General features: G+C 41.0%; 1 long non-coding RNA gene across 1 annotated transcript; it reads left to right on the plus strand.

Annotated features, from left to right (window-relative positions):
- The first annotated feature begins 2265 nt into the window (after positions 1 to 2265).
- LOC133246772 (uncharacterized) lies at positions 2266 to 12116 on the plus strand. The gene is made up of 4 exons (XR_009736171.1): positions 2266 to 2720; positions 5351 to 5512; positions 10860 to 10951; positions 11648 to 12116. It is a non-coding gene; the product is annotated as an uncharacterized LOC133246772 (long non-coding RNA).
- Positions 12117 to 16040: the final 3924 nt, after the last annotated feature.

Raw genomic sequence — 16040 nt, forward strand, 5'->3', positions numbered from 1 at the left:
TGGTAAACAACTCTTAAGGGGATTGGAGAGGGTGTGTGATGCCAAGGATGCGAATCATGTTATTTCCCTTTGACTCTTCTTGCCTCAGACTCTCGCCTGCATCTCTCCTCCTGCTTGGGTGCCATAAGATTCTAGACTTTTTAAAAACATTTTATTTTATATGGGAGTAGAGTGGAATAACAATGTTTTGTTGGTTTCAGATATACAGTAGTGATTTAGGTAGATATGTATCTATTCTTCTTCAAGTTCTTTTCCCATTTAGGCTGTTACATAACATTAAGCAGAGTTCTCTGTGCTATACAGTAGGTTCTTGTTGGTTATACATTTTAAATATAGCAGTGTGTACGTTTCCATCCCAAACTCCCTAATCATCCCTCGCCCTCACTCTTCTCCCCTGATAACCATAAGTTTGTTCTCTGAGAGTCTGTTTCTGACTTGCAAGTAAGTTCATCTGTATTGTTGCTTTTTAGAGTGCAGCTAATTATCATATGATATTTTTCTTTGTCTGACCTACATCAATAGTATAATATTGTCTAAGTCTACCCATGTTGCTGCAAATAGCATTATTTTATCTTCTTTATGGCTGAGTAACATTCCATTGTATTAGTCCATGTACCGCATCTTCTTTATCCTTTCATCTATCAGTGGACATTTAGGTTGCTTCCATGTTCTCGTTGGCTTTCCTGGTGGCTCAGATGGTAAAAAAAAATTTGCCTACAATGCTGGAGGCACAGGTTTGATCCCTGGGTTGGGAAGGTACCTGGAGAAGGGAATGACAACCCACTCCAGTATTCTTTCCTGGAGAATTCCATGGACAGAGGAGCCTGGTGGGCTACAGTCAGACATGACTGAGTGACTAACACATGTCCTGGCTATTGTAAACAGTGCTGCAATGAATATTGGGGTGAATACATCTTTTTGAATTATGGTTTTCTCCAGATAAATACTCAGGAGTGGGATTGCTGGATCCTATGATAACTCTTTTCAGTTTTTTTAAGGAAGCTCTACATTGCTCTCCAGAGTAGCTGCATCAATTTACATGCCTACCAACAGTGTATTTTTTAATTAATTGAATTTGCATTGCTTCTCAGCTGGAGGCAGGTTTCAGGATGTATTTTGCAGTTGCTGACTGGGAAGACTCTCCCCCAAAAAGAGTACTGGATGGAAAGCCACACACTTGGGGGCATTTGGTTTGTTCATCATTTTTACCAAGAACTTATTCTGCTCTGGGCTCCAAGGCTGTGATGATCATGAGCCCCAGGTGGACTCACCTGTTCACAGTAGAAAAGCAGCAAGGAGGCTCCTATTATGCCTCAGAAGTGCTTGGTTCACAAACCCCCCCAAATGGAAAAATACCGTAGGGAGAACTCAGCAATCATGTGGTTTGTCCAAGGTTAAGTTGTTTGAGGTCTCCTTTCAGAAGCAGGTGCAAATCACTGGATTAATTTTTTTATATATATATACACAGTTGTTTAACAATGTTGTGCTAGTTTCAGGTGCACAACAAGGTGATTCATATATATATATATATATACATATACATATATATATATGTGTATATATATATATATATAGTTGTGTCTGACTGTAGCCCATGAGGCTCCTCTGTCCATGGAATTCTCCAGGCAAGAATACTGGAGTGGGTTGCCATTCCCTTCTCCAGGTAACTTCCCAACCCAGGGATCAAACCTGCATCTCCAGCATTTCAGGCAAGGTTTTTCTTACCATCTGAGCCACCAGGGGAACCAACGAGGCCATGGAAGCAACCTAAATGTCCATTGATAGATGAAAGGATAAAGAAGATGTGGTACACGGAATATACCACTTCCCTGGTGGTTCAGACTGTAAAGAATCTGCATACAAGGCAGGTAGCCTTGGTTCAATCCCTGGATCAGGAAGATCCTCTGAAGGAAGAAATAGCAATCCACCCCAGTATTCTAGACTGGGAAATCTGATGGACAGAGCAGCCTGGTGGGTGACAGTTCATGGTGCAAAGAGTCGGGCATGCCTGAGTGACTAACACACACACACACACACACACACACACAGATATCTAGATTATTTACCCTTATAAATTATTATTACAAGATATTGAGTATAGTTCCCTATGCTATACAGTAGGTGCTTGTTTATTTTATACACAGCAAATTGTATGGACAGAAGAGCCTGGCAGGCTGCAGTCCCTGGGGCAGCAACAAGTCAGACGTGACCGAGCAACTGAGCATGTGTCTGTTAATGCTAAACTCCTAATTAATCCTCCCCCCTTCTCCTTTGGTAACTATAAATTTGTTTTCTGCTTCTGTGGGTCTATCTCTATTTTGTAAATAACTTTATTTGTACCGTTCTTTTCTTTTAGATTCCATATATAAGTGATATCATAGGATAATCATCTTTCTCCGTCTGGTTTCCTTCACTCAGCCTGATCACCTCTAGGTCCCAAGTTGCCTCTTCCCCAGCCCTTCTTCATTGAGTGTGTCCACTCTGCAAGCAGCTTCAGGGAGACAAACAGAAGATTCCCCTGGTAAGCCACTTCCCTTCCTGAGAGGTCACATCCGGGTCAAGGTCACTTCAGCATGAGCTCTTTGTCTCCTTGGCAGCCCTTCCTCCACACGTTCTCACTCCCGCGAGCCATTTCTATGATCACTCGTGGGGCACCAGTGCCTGATTCAGGCCCCCACCCCAAGGCTGTCTCTCACGCCTCCCCGGGGCCAGCCACAGAGGTAACACCGCTCCCCCTCCTCCCTCACTGCCCTGCCTTCCGTTTCATCCTTGCTCTTTCTGCAGGGACACGTTCCCTGTGCTTTAGGATGCAGTCAACAGGCAGCTCCCCCACGTGGCGCTCTGGGACACTGTTCCCCATCTACACCTCCCACATTACCTTCAGCTTCATAAACCAGCTCTGATAGCACAGGACCCGTTCAGGGTTATCCTTGCCAAAGTTCCCAACTCCTCACTTGTCTTCTGGTTTCTTGTTGCCACCCCTGCACCAACACACACTACAGACGTGCAGTTATGGGAGGATGGGGAAGTGGGCCACGGTGGCCGCGTCCCCTCACCATCTTCCTGAGGTCTTCAACTCCAGGACCGCCTGTCTCAGAGTCTAGCACAAACGCTGTTGTTAAATAAGCTTCTGTAAGACATGGACATAGCGAACAGACATGTGGCTACCAGGGAAGAAGGGTGATTGGGATGAATTGGGAGACTGAGATTGGCCTATATACACTAATAATACTATGTGTAAAGTGGATAGCTGTTGGAGACCTACTGTATAGCACAAGGAACTCACGTGCTCTGAGGTGACCCAAAGGGGAAAGAAATCCGTAAAAGAGGAGATAGATATATGTACACATGTATCTATACAGCAGAAACTAACACAACATTATGAAACCACTATACGCCAATAAAAATTACTTTAAAAAATAAGCCTCCATAAATGCTTTGATGAAGGAGTCAAAGAAATACTTGAAGTGCTTGTGTGCCTGACAGGGATCCCCATGCCTTGAGCACGTTTTAAGTCAAATAGTTAGCTGAAATGATCAATTGTTTCTTCTGCAGTTCATTATTCCGTATTGACAAGCCTGCCTCATCTACCACTGGGGATCTCCTGAGACCAGATTGCTTATGCTGCTTCCGTTTGATAATTTGGCCAAGGAAATATAAGATGTATTCTTTAGTAGATGCTTTTGTTAAATAAAATAACTATACAATTTATCAAACACTTTGAATATAAGCATCAGTGAACAAAGAAATGAATGCTAATATGGAGTTTTAATCAATGGTTTCCTTGGATAATACATACATCCAAATATCAGATCAACCCTCCCTCTAGGCTTCATTAGTATTCATGCATAACTAAATAATCTTGGCTCAATGGCTTGAAAAATCAACTGTTCTTGAAACTGAAAAATGTATTTAAATCACGATGTTTACTTATAATAAATACTGACAATTTCTTACAAAATTATAAGAACTTTAGGTATTATTATTTTGAACTTGAACTATTTAGAGATTGTATTATTTGAAATTATTATTTTGAGAATGTTTTATTTTCAAATTGAATCTCAGACTTTCTATTGGTGGAAAAAAATAAAGTCTAAATCCAATTTCTAGACCAAATGAAATGATTTATTCCTCAACCAATTATTTTAAATTACTAAACATTTAATTTACATATTTTCAGAATAGCTGCTGCTGCTGCTAAGTCACTTCAGTCATGTCCAACTCTGTGCAACCCCATAGATGGCAACCAGGCTCCGCCATCCCTGGGATTCTCCAGGCAAGAACACTGGAGTGGGTTTCAGAATAGCACTGCTTATTAAAAATAGAGACTATGTTAAATATAATACACACTTTCAGTATTTGATGGCTTAGCTTTTTAAGAAGGAATCTTTTTGATATATTGATCAAAAATAAAGTTATAAAACTACAGCTTGTAAGGATGAGCCAAGTAGAATTAATATTGTTAAGTCAAAAGTGATTGAATATGGCATTTGGAAATGGCACAACCTATAAGTATGTGAGTTGAAATAGTTTGTAAGCTATTAATGAAAGCACGTGATTAATTTAACATCAGGTCTGTAGAGTTTGCCCATGTAATAACAATATAAGTGTTGTAACTGAGCAGAACCCTGTGGGTATGTCTGTCAAATTTATGATTAACCTCCTTACCTGAACCTTTTTCTTGTTCAAAACTTGTTCTCAAAATTGAGGAGTATCAAAGAAAAGGAGGGAATTGTAATGGAGCAGGACCATATAGGGCCTTCCAAGGACAGGTCTTCCCCCATATCCTCTGCTTTAGCTCCTCTCTGAAGTTACATAGTTAATAGTATTTGATGCAAATTCCCTGAGTTTTTAGAGATGTAAAAATTCTCCCCTTCTCCCACAAATGGAAGATGCTAACTACTTGATGATCAAAAGCACATAGCCCCAGGACCCCTGGAGTCTAAGGAATGATAACGTTAACCTCTGTGATACTACCCTGTTACCTCGCCATCAGCCAATCGGAGAATTGTGCACGAGTTGATTACACACCCTTCTGACCCCTTACTCTCTCATCTGGCCTTTAAGAATGCTTTGATGAAACCCTTTGGGGAAGCTCAGGGCTCCATTAGAACATGAGCCGCCTCTAACTTTGCATGATCCTGCAACAACACTTTCTGCTGTAAACACTGGCGTTTCAATCTGTTTTTGTGTCAGGCACTCAACTTTGTATTAACAGTATGACTGTTGTCAACTGACATCTCCCTTTGACCTTTGTTTTCTCACATGAAAATGTCTAACTTTCTAATTTTTTCTTTCTGTTTCAGCTCTGAAACGTCTGCAATTCAGTTTACATGTTTTCCCTTGCCAGGACTCTATTTTGTAACAAACATTTACGGATGTGATTAATAAAGCATCTTCACTCATTAATGCAAGAAGTATCCACTGAGTGATTGCTGTGTTCTGGGGCTTTCCATCAACTTCAGGTACATGGAACAAACAGAAGTCCTTCTCTCATGGACATTACATTCTAGTAAGTGAGAAAGATAATTAATAACTAAGTATAAAATGTATGCTGTAAAGTTGGGACAGGGGCAGGAAGAGGGAAAGATTCATGGAAACGTCCCACTATAGCATCAGGAATATCTTTAGCACAAAATCCCTGTTCAACAATGACTCGAAGAAATAGGGGTTATTGCTCTAACTTAACAGGCAACAAAGAAGTAAATGCTCTCCTGAGACTGATTCTACTGTGCCATCAAGTCCTTAGATTTTTTTCATCGTTTTGCTACTTTCCCTGAGAAATGGAATATTTCCTGCCACATGAGTAAATAAGGGTGTAACAGTCGTCAGTAATTACAGGCACCATGGAAGGTAAGCTGGTGAGCCCTGAGAAAACTCAGGATGTGAAAACACAGGAACCTGGACCCAGAGAGCTGAGGTGCATACCAAAGGAGTAGATTTCAGTGAGCCCGGACTCTTGCAGCTTCCCATACATAGAAAAGTGCTAAATTACTTAACTTGGACTATCTGAGTTTCTTTAATGAACAATAATCTTTTGATATTTGGACTACCTGCCTTTTGTGCAAGCCTTCTATAAAACCTGGCTCCTCCCCCCCATCCCCCCACCTCCTCAGAGCAGTTCTCTGTGTCACTTGAGATACATCTCCTGGTGAGTGATAAATGATAAAAATCCCCACCAAATAAAACATAGCTCTCAACTTCTTGGTTGTGAATATTTTTTAAATCCATGTGTCTTTCGTACTTCCTATTTCTCCTAATGCTTGTGACCTCATGGTCACAGGATGGCTGCCATTCTTCCATGCAACTGGAGAATAGCAACAGACAGTTCTCTTCTCTCTATCTTTTTTGAACTTTTGCAAGCATTTGTGTCCCCAGAACAACAATATCCACATCCCCCACAATTGTCTTCCCTATGCATAATTGTATTACTCCTGTCTTTTGTTTTCTGTATTTTGATGCTTTGACTGTCCTGCATGGTAGGCTGATTCCTAGCACCCTTCAAATGTGAACCAATCAATGCAGAGTTCACATTTCTATCACCTCCTCTATCAGGCCTTCATACTCTGGGATCCCCCTCCCCTAAATACCCCAAGACCAGGTACCAGGGGCAGCCCCTGAACCCCAGAGCCAAATAAAATCATTCAAACTAGCCAATCCTACAAATTCATTGACAGAAGGAGGTATTTTCTTTGGTCCAGGTGGACCACCGGGCCCTGACATATATAAGGTTTGATTGGCTTGTAGGGGAAGGTGTTTGCTCTTCTGCTCAGTCGCTCAGTTGTATATGACTCTTTGGGACCCTATTGAATGTGTCCCACCAGGCTCCTCTGTCCATGGGATTCTCCAAGCAAGAATACTGGAGTAGGCTACCATTTCCTCCTCCAGGGCATCTTCCCAACTCAAGAATCAACCTGCATCTCCTGCACTCCTGCATTGGCAAATGGATTCTTTAGCACTGAGCCATCCAGGAAACCCTCTTGCTAAATTTTCAGAAGTCCCCTGGCTATTCATCCAGAAACACCCATCCTAAAACTTTAACATCTCTTCTTTTTTTCTGATCTTCAGAGACATTTCTTCCTTTTCAGTCCACATCCTTGTATATCTTTTTGTACCATTTTTATTGTGCTTTGAATTGAAGAGTGCCTCTCTTGGCTGGAGAAGCAAATGTCAACCCACTCCAGCATTCCTGTCTGGAGAATGCCACAGACAGAGGAGCTTGGCAGGCTACAGTCCATGAGTTCTCAGAGAGTCAGACATGACTGAGCGACTAACACTTTTACATTTTCACCCTCCTCTTGGCAGGAGAAGATGAGGAGGGAGCTTTTGCTAAAGGTAGGGACCCACCGGTGCCCCATGTTGACACGGTAACCTGTTCTGGAAGCGCAGTTTGGCAGACCTTTCCATGAGGATGGGGAGCCCCAGCACCGCCCAACGCAGTGGGTGTTTCCCAGTGGCATGTTTCTCAGCAGGGGCTGCAGGACCAGAGAAGAATGACATTCAAAATACGAATCTGCAGGACTCACATGGGCACCACCAAGAGATGCTGGCTGTTGCTGGACGATGGGTTCTGAGGGTTCCACAGGCACATGGTAGGGTTTGGATCAGAGGCAGTATTTCCACTGGCACAGAAATATGCCTCAATATGTGGCAAGCAGTTTGGCCGCCCTGCTGATGTCCACCCAGGTACCAGAGCTGGCACCCAGAAGAGGCTACCAAGACCCAAACAGATGGCCAGAAATCCAACAAAACTGTGGTGGTTCAGAGGGAGGGTCCATTCTTAGCAGGCGAATAATTATTACAAAGGAATTGAGGAACAGAACTGAGTCATGCTGTTTGCATCAGTGTGATGGGAGGTGTCCTCCAAAATAATCAATAAACAATCTATAATATGGTCCTGTGGCCCCAGCCAAGACCCTCCACTGGGAAACCCCCTCCACCAGCCTGGGGACCCCTGCTCCTTCCTGCCCTGTCTTCTCTTCAGTGACTCAATGTATCAGCCATTTTGACATCTCAGGGTTTGTTTCAAATTACAAAAACACCATTTTTCTGAAGTGATTTTATTTTCTTAAGAAACTATACTATTTTCCCTTTTTTTGTGTGAGAACCTGAGGTGATTTATAAGGTGTTTGCTGAAAATGGGGAGAAATCTACATACTTTTTCTTCATTCCCTTTGTACGTATTTGTCTGTAATTCAGAAAGGAGTGAAATCTGCCTCCTAATACTCACCCCCGTGGGCAGAATGAATATGTACAAACTGTTAAATGTGTTTGCTCACAGTTACTGTCCCTTCAAAATGATCATGCTTGACTAACTCTTAGTTCTACCTTAGGAACTTTTAGAAATGTGGCGTGTGTGGCAAGAAAGTTTTTACAGCAATGAAAATCAAATAATCCAGGCCCAATTCTAGGAAAACACTTAAGGAAATGATGATTAATTCTTACAATTGGATAATACATATCCTATAAAATGATGCTTAAATATATTTTGATGACATGGAAAATGCCTATTATTAGGTAAAATCAAGACTAGAGGATTTCTTTTTACAAAGATGACAAATAAATTTAAAAAATAATAGCAGCTTTTCATGGATGATGGGATCATGATCAACTTTGTTATTTTCTAGATGCTTTTATACTTTTGAAATATCATAGAATAAACATTCAACCTTTAAGACCAGAAAATATATTTGAATATATATGTGGGTATATATGCTTATATATGTATAATATACAACTATTATAGAGGCTGGCTAGCATGTGTAAACTGCTGGGCTATAAGTTAATCACTGAGAATGATGTTTTGATAAAATTTGGTGAAATGTTCATAAAACAAGGGCAAATGAAAAGCTGGAATATAAATTGTGTAGAGGATATTCTCTTAGCTTCATTTGGTTTAATAAAAGAACTAAAATATATAGACAGAAAATAGTTTAATAAAACACAGAAAATGACTGAGATTATTTTGGATACACCCTTCTACATTGGCAATGTTTCCTGCCTTGAATTTAATGAATGCACACTTCATTTAGAATTAGATGTGAATATCACAAGGCGGGTGGCCACTTTCATTGCAGACATGGCAACAACTCTGTCCCCACGGGAGCTCACTTTCTCTTGCTGTGTACGTGCCGTAGCCTTTACAACATGCCAGCAAACGTGTTTTCATTATGCTTGCCAAACTGTGTCAACTCTTGCTTTCCCTGGTTGGTTAAACTTTATAACAAAATATTCTTAAAATACAATGTGTCAATTTTGATTATTTGGAGCTTTCATCATTACTGGACATTTAAGCAAACATTTTTTAATTTCTTAAATTGAAGTGTAGTGGATTTACAATGCTGCATTAATTTCAGGTGAACAGAAAAGTGATTCAGTTATTCATATATATGCATTCTTTTTAATATTCCTTCTGTTATAATTTATCATAGGATACTGAATATAGTTCCTTGTGCTATACAGTAGGGCTTTGTTCTTATTCATTCTATTTATAATAGTTTGCATCTACTGGACTTCCCTGGTGGCTCAGATGGTAAAGCGTCTGTCTACAATGCGAGAGACCTGGGTTCCATCCCTGGGTCGGGAAGATCCACTGGAGAAGGAAATGGCAATCCACTGCAGTACTATTGCCTGGAAAATCCCATGGACAGAGCAGCCTAGTAGGCTACAGTCCATGGGGTCGCAAAGAGTCAGACAGGACTGAGCGACTTCAGTTTCCTTTCACTTTCCTTGCATCTACTAATCCCAAGCTCCCACTCCATCCCTCCTATACCTCCCCCTTCCTTGGCAACACAAGTCTGTCTCTATGTCTGTGAATCTTTTTTTGTTTTGTAGATAAGTTCATGTCCTATTTTAGATTCCATATGTAAATGTTATCATATAATATTTGTCTTTCTCCTTCTGACTTTACTTCACTTTATACGATCATCTCTAGTTGCATCCAGATTGCTGCAAGTGGCATTATTTCAGTCTTTTTATGGCTGAGTAGTATTCCATGGTATACATGTACTACATCTTCTTATCCATTCATCTGTAGATGGACATTTAGTTTGTTTGCATGTTTTGACTATTGTAAATATGTTGCTATGGACATAGGGGTGCATGTATATTATTTTATTAGAATTTTGTCTGGATGTTTACTGAGCAGTGGGATTGCTGGGTCATGTGGTAGCTCTATTTTTAGTTTTCTGAAGAACCGCATGTTGTTCTTCTGGTGGTTCTGTGTGTATACTCAGTCATGTCCAGCTTTTTGTGACCCCATGGACTGTAGCCTACCAGGCTCTTCTGTGCATGGGATTTCCCAAGCAAGAATACTGGAGTGGGGTGCCATTTCCTCCTCCAGGGGATCTTCCCAACCCAGGCTCTACCAACTTACATTCCCACCAACAGTGTAGGAGAGTTCCCTTTTCTCCACATCCTCTCCAGCATTTAAATAAAACATTTTTAATATCATATATATGATTCTTTTTCCTTTAATATAAAGTAAATGTGTTAATGTGATTTGGGAATTTGATTTTTTTTTCACTTTAGAGCTTCTGAAAAGTAAAAAGAATAGAAGCACCTGGGGTATATACACATCCGGAAAAAAAGTTGAGCCTGGCAAATCTGCTAAATAATATAGCATCTCTGTGTTAGCTTTCTTCTTCCCCTCCTCTCAATTATCTTCTTCAATGTTCCACTTTATCAAACTGAAAGAAGCTTTTAAAACCCCTGGAGTTAAGGTTTCTTTCCCTCTTGGAGAAGAGAAATTGGTTTTTGTTTTATATTTTTTAAATTGGTCTCTCAAACGCTTGATAGCTATTTGTTTAAGAGTAGACGCAAATCTTACCATCTAAAATTCTGTTTTCTTGCATGTTCAGAATTGCCAGATTCTGCTGGGATCCTTCACATCAGTGAGAATCCAGACAGAGAACAGAAATCCTTTGAGGCAATCCACTCATCTTTCCTTCATGTGAGAAAGCAGCAATTCTACAGACCAGACCAGATAAGAACTGGGTCAAAAAAATCCAAATGCTTTGCAGGGACAGGGCAGAAATTCTACAGCATCTGACATCCTGAGGCTGAGTGTAGAGGGCAGCTTGCCTGAAGCAGTCACATCGTCCTCTACACGCTCAAAACCTGGGCTATAGGATAGGATAACAGGTCCCAGGGTACCTAAAGTCTACACCCAACACACGCATTGAGTTTTAGGGGAGATTTTTTTATCTGTGGAAATATTCCAATCTTTTTGTGTTCAGATAAAAAAAAATGGTCACTGTTTTCTCACAATCATTAATTTTCAGGTAATGGTTATTATTTTAAATAATTGAATCACCATGAAAGGAGTCCACCCACAGAATCAAATCCAGATCATCACTGTAAAGGCATTATTTCAAACATTTCCAACATTCTTTCTCTTTATCAAGGGCGAATTTATGTTAGGAAACAGGATTTCAACAGATTGGAGACATGCATAGGCTTTTTGAAATCTTTAACGGTTCTGTCACTTTCTGAAAGTCTCTAGGGTGAGTGTGGGAAGAAAGTAGGTGGAGATTCAGAGTAAGCAGAGGCAGAGCTCAAGGGGGAAAATGGCTACATGTTCAGGCAACAAAGCCAAGATCACAGGACAGGACACAAGGAACTAAGAGTATTTTTGTCTTCTTTGCAGAAGAAGGCATCTGGGCATGTTAGACGTTGCATCCATCCATCAGACAGCGGTTGGTGAAGCCCTTTGTCAAGTGCAGACCAGGAAGACTGCCTGTGAGGAGATCAGAGTAGAGAAGACAGTGTCCTGGGCAGGTGAGTGACAGAAGGTCACCAGCCAGTCATGGAGAAACCACATGCACCTGATTCTCATATTTGCAAAACTTGGAAAGACCACACTTCTTGTAAAAATGAGATTGTGATATGCACTGCAGATAAAAATACTCTGATTATTGGTGACAGTCAGCAAGCTCAGCCTTATGCATTTTAATAAGCTGGTTTTCCTTACACAAGCAGTTTTTAAAAGATAGCAACTAGATTTCTAAAGGAAAAGAACAAAAAGATTGTATTTTCATGGTGATTATATTGCCTGTGAATTATATGATTGTCCCCATGTCTTCTCAACTTCCATCTAACTTGCATCTGAATCTAAAGAGTACATCCTTCTTAAGCTTGTGAGAAAAGGTTACAGATTTTTTCTCTCATCCATATTAAAAAGAAAGAAAATATAAAGAGAAAGCAGTTTAGAGTAAATGACCTAGACCAGTAAGGCTACTGCTCGCTCTTCCCTGGGGGAGCCAGCTCATGGCAGTGCAGCTCCTGGGGCCACGCCAGCCTGGGGATGAAGACGGTGCCACCAGAAGAGTCTGCACGAGCCCACATAGCAAGATTCATGTAGACGCCTAGAACCCACTGACCAAGCATTTCCTTAACCATCAGGCATTTGTTGAACTTATAATTTGCTCTAGGATTTCACTAAAGGTAGAAAGATGAAACTCTCTCTCTCCACAAAGGTCATATCAAGCTATCTAGCTAGCTACCTATAATCTACCTCTATAGCTATATAGATAATCAATAGATAGATGTTGATATACATAGATAGATATTGATCTATTTATTTGTCCATACGTAGATCAGTCAATAAATAGATCTATGACTGCATTTGTGTTTCAATTGACCTCTATATATCTCCAATATGTCTGTTGATCAATCTGTATCTGTATCTATCATCGATCCATATCTATGTATGTATGTGTATATGTGTATATCTGTGTACCTAACTGCTTTTGTATGTATGCATGCATCTGTCAGCTATCTTTAACTATGTATGTATGTGTTTGTATGTTTACCTGTATCTCCGCCCCATCTATGTACCTATGTATGTATCTACCTGTAATTAGTATTTAATGATTAACATTTAACTAAGAGAATTGTCCCCTCAATCTACCATCTATTTATTCTATTTATGTGTGTGAGTGTTCGTATGTATTTATGTATGTGTGTGTCTATCTATCTATTGCAGGGAAGGAAAAACTTCCTTTTACCCCTTTAGGTTCTTTGACTGGACAATAATTAAAATAATAGAAGATAAAATAGGATAACAAAAGAAAAACATAGAAATTTATTTTTTCACACATGGTTGGGGGAGTTCAAAAGGAAAATGAAGCCCTGAAGGTGCTGTTAAACTCTAAAGCTCATCTACCTTTGGCACATAGATGATAAACTCTGAGGCTATGATGAGACAAAGGGCTTGAGCTTGGGCAGCAAGCAGTAAGTGGGACAGGGGCCAGGAACTGTGTGGAGGAGACCAGTGGAAAGGAAAGGTCACTTTAGTAGAGTTTTTGTCCAGGGCCATTTCAGTGTCAGCTCCTAGCCCCTGGGTGATAAAAATATTCTTCTCTTCCTGGTGCTGGAAGGGTATGTTTCTCACTGAAAATCTTTAGACTTACTTTTAGGTAGAAGAGGGGAGATCAGAAGGTCTTCCCTGCAATTACTGTTTCTCAAATGAATTTAATTCCAAGTAATCACTATGACAAGATGACATATTTCAGGGTGACATGTTCTGAACCTCTTCACTGTCATCTGGCCACCTCTCTATCCATCCATTCTTCTATCATCTGTCCTGCCCATCTACCTATCTGTCTATTGTCAACCTGTCTAGCATCTGTCTGCCTACATACCTGTCTACTCTGCATGCATCAGGAACCTCTGGACCAGGCAGCATGAGAGGAGGTACCAGGGGACTGAGGAGAAAGCCCCTGCCCTCAAGGCCAGCAGGGTCCTGTTTGGCCACTTTGCAGAGAGCTCCTTTGGCTCCCCAGTTACCTCCTCACCTGTCCATACTGCTAGATCCCTCTGACCCCACTGATGTGTAATGGTTACTTCAGAAGCCAGACCTAACTGACCTCCCACCCAGAGAACTGGCAAACATTCCTTTTCTTGGACCCAATGGCAGTCATCACATTTTATTAAATTTTTTGGTTTTACTATTTTCTCACACATGAGCACAAGTGCTTTTTTGTCAGGGCCCTCACAGTGGCTGGAACAAAAGAGGGTTCCAGGGCATATTAATTGTCATCATTGGTTTAAGCATGACCTCAACTCTGTGCATAACCCCCATTGCTGCTGCTGCTGCTAAGTCGCTTCAGTCATGTCCGACTCTGTGCGACCCCATAGACAGCAGCCGACCAGGCTCCCCTGTCCCTGGGATTCTCCAGGCAAGAACATTGGAGTGGGTTGCCATCTCCTTCTCCAATGCATGAAAGAGAAAAGTGAAAGTGAAGTTGCTCAGTCATGTCTGACTCTTCGCGACCCCATGGACTATAACCTACCAGGCTCCTCCATCCATGGGATTTGCCAGGCAAGAGTACTGGAGTGGGGTGCCATTGCCTTGCCCAATAAGCCCCATTGGGTGAGTGTAAAACAAGAAATAATTAGTTTTCCCATCTGAGTCATATAGATTTGAATTACCCACAGTGTGGGGATCCTATATATGTTGAGATTTTTTATAAGACACTAAATTCAACTATGAGGGCTCCACTCTCATGGGTTAATCACGCCCCAAAGCCCCCACCTCCTAATAATACCACCTACGGCACTAGGATTCCAACCAAATGACCGGAAAAGGATTCATTCAGACCATAGCAGTAATGATATCAAACACTAATAATTAAAACTGGAAACAAAAGATCCCCCAATTAATTATATCAGAATTGGTCAAAGAAGTAATATGCAGCCAATTTAAAATGAATTTTATCACATGAAGTGTGAGCTCCATAAGCTCACTCCAAGTAGGAAAGCAAGATATACAACTTAATTCAAGCATGAAATCAACGATGCTCTCCAACTATATTTAGAGAGAACAGAGAGGAAATAAAAGAAGTCCTGACAATCATTTTATGGCTAAAGGGGATTTGGGAAATAGCTTTCTTCTTATATTTTTAAATTTCTACAACTGGTGCATTCATATTTAAAACGAACATATTTCTGTATACAAGGTACTTACCACTATCTAAAAACGTGTCAACACATGTGTTTGCTTTAGAACTGTTATTTTGAGTTGCTGTGGACAGTTACTAAAACTGGGCTGGTGAATATCAGGAACTAACACGCTGAAGGAAGCATCCTTGCTGGAGATGAAAACCCAGGGACAAGATGGAAGAGATTTCTTACAGGACCCTTGCAACTGTCTTGTTTGGACTCGCTATGGACTAAGTCCACTTGCATCTGTTTGTATAAATTCTTCATTTCCTCCCCAGGGACCAATTACCAAGGAAGCTGAAGTCTGGCCTGATGTTTTCTTCTCTGTGATTATGATCCTTTGTCTTTACTGTTTGGGCTGATACAGACTGGTGCCCTAATTTGCTGCTGTGTGGAGCAAGACCTCGATGTTCCCAGTTTATGTAGGTCACAGCAGGCTCCAAGCTGCCAGGGAACATTTGAGAAATTCTTAGCTGTAGTGGAATTTGTGTGTCCAATCACATCCTTTGCATCCAGAAACCCAATGGCAAGGAATTTATGATGATGGGACTTATTTGGAATACAAGTGTAGATAAATGTAGAACATCTATATGGCATCCAGACAACTTCTAGAAATGCCATATTCATGGGGATACAGGGGCACCTCTTAGAGAAAATCATCATATATCAAAATATCTAGCCAAGAGGGGCAGATGGGACTTCATTGACTTAGGATCAATGAAGATTTGCTTATTTATGCCCTAACACAGCCTCCTGAGAGTTGAACAAGAGGCAGAAGACACTCTTCTATAGTTATAGATAGAAGACACTCTTCTATCTTTAAACTTCTCAAAGGGAGTAGAAGAGATTCTCCTGCTGCACCCAGAGGAAGAAAAACAGTGGCATTTGAGATTTGCAAGCTGGTGCCAGGTGGAGGTCAACAGCTCCAAAGATGCTCACCATCATCGTGGGCTCTGGGGCTGTCAATTACCAAGAAAGGTCACAGCTGCTGGCTTTCCCTGTTTAACATACGGTAAAGAATCTGCCTGCAATGCAGGAGACTCAAGAGAAGGAAATGGCTAGCCACTCCAGTGGACTTCCCCGGTGGTGCTAGTGGT

The sequence above is a fragment of the Bos javanicus genome, chromosome 4 (genome assembly GCF_032452875.1).
Source record: "Bos javanicus breed banteng chromosome 4, ARS-OSU_banteng_1.0, whole genome shotgun sequence".
NCBI lineage: Eukaryota > Metazoa > Chordata > Mammalia > Artiodactyla > Bovidae > Bos > Bos javanicus.